The sequence below is a fragment of the Crinia signifera genome, chromosome 3 (assembly GCF_055691185.1).
Source record: "Crinia signifera chromosome 3, ASM5569118v1, whole genome shotgun sequence".
Lineage (NCBI taxonomy): Eukaryota > Metazoa > Chordata > Amphibia > Anura > Myobatrachidae > Crinia > Crinia signifera.
In genome coordinates, this window is record NC_139219.1 from 251,273,057 (window position 1) to 251,274,575 (window position 1,519).

The 1,519-nt window shown below is 43.0% G+C and overlaps 1 pseudogene; it reads left to right on the forward strand.

Annotated features, from left to right (window-relative positions):
- The first annotated feature begins 585 nt into the window (after positions 1–585).
- Positions 586–1,519, forward strand: part of LOC146062983 (kinesin-like protein KIF19 pseudogene) — a 2,404-nt pseudogene continuing 1,470 nt past the window's right edge.

Genomic DNA, 1,519 nt, shown 5'->3' on the forward strand with positions numbered 1-1,519 from the left:
TGGGTAGACATTGTCTAGGTAAGGGGTGGCCAAACCGGTCCTCGAGATCTACCAACGGTCCACGGTTTCCAGGGTTACCTAGCTGCTGCACAGCTGTAGTCATTACTAACTGTCACATTTTAAAACCTGCTGCATTCATTCCTACTATAGATCCACAGGTTGCCTGGAAAACATGCCCCGTTGGCAGATCTTGAGGACAGGTTTGGCCACCCCTGGTCTAGGTCAACCACTAATGGTTGACAGCGACAATGTCGACACCTTGAAAATGTCGACATACCCATGGTCGTTATTAGCAAAAGATTGACACAAGCTTATGGTCGACATAGACATGGTTGACATGAATAAGGTCGAGTTTTTCACTTTTTTTCAAAAAAAGGTGTTTTTTCATACTTTACTATCCAAGTAGGCATAGAGTGGGAACATAATAGTGTGACCGAAGCATGGTGAGCTCAGTGAGCCAGGCGAGGGGAAGCGGTACCCTTATACAGTGTCCATGTATGTGGACATAGACACCATAAAAGTGAAAAAGCTTATTCATGTTGACTATGCCTATATCGACCATAAGCTTGTTTTGACCAATTGTCAATGTCGGCCTTGGGTATGTCAACCATTTCAAGGTGTCAACCTTGAAAGAAATCCCTGGAACCCTGGAACTCTATTATAAACAGTAAGCAGGTATAAAGCATTTACCAAGTGCTAATAGTAGTAGGGCCAGATGCACTAAGCTTCAAAAGTGATAAAATGGAGAGTGATAAACAACCAACCAATCAGCAACTTCCCTGTCACAGACTGTGTTTAAAAAATGTCAGACAGGAGCTGATTGGCTGGCTGTTTATCACTCTCCATTTAATCACCTTTAAAGCTTAGTGCATCTGGCCCGTAATCTGATATCTTTTGAGTTAGTGGCAATACTGGCTAGGCTGCTCATAGCAAGGTGATGTGAATGATCAGAGTCCAAATGGGACAGCTGGTGCCCAACAGATGTGACACTCCATTCTCAATGTTGTACAACATGCCTCAATCTACGGTGTCACATGTATCTAAGGAATTACTCATGGGTGGCATTACCAAACCCTTCTGGACAGAGCAGTGACCGACCATGAGTGCTTAATAATAAAGAGCTGCGGCATCTACCCAGAATTGTCCATGGTAACAGACAATATGTAAAGTGACAATGGCTTAAGTCACATACGCATTCAGGCCCTTATTCAGATCTGATCGCAGTACAAATTTGTTCTCAAAATGGGCAAAACCATGTGCAGTACAGGTGGGGCAGATGTAACGCGCAGAGTTTAATTTGGGTGGGGTGTGTTGAAACTGAAATCTAAATTGCAGTGTAAAAATAACGCAGCCAGTATTTACCCTGCATTGAAGCAAAATAACTCACACAAATCTAAAGGGATGTACACGCGCTTCGAATTTGACAGGTTTTCGATTCGACTTATAGAAGCAAAATGGAATCGAAATCGAATGGTTTTTAAGATGCTTTCGATGTGCATGAGATTCGATACGCGCTTCA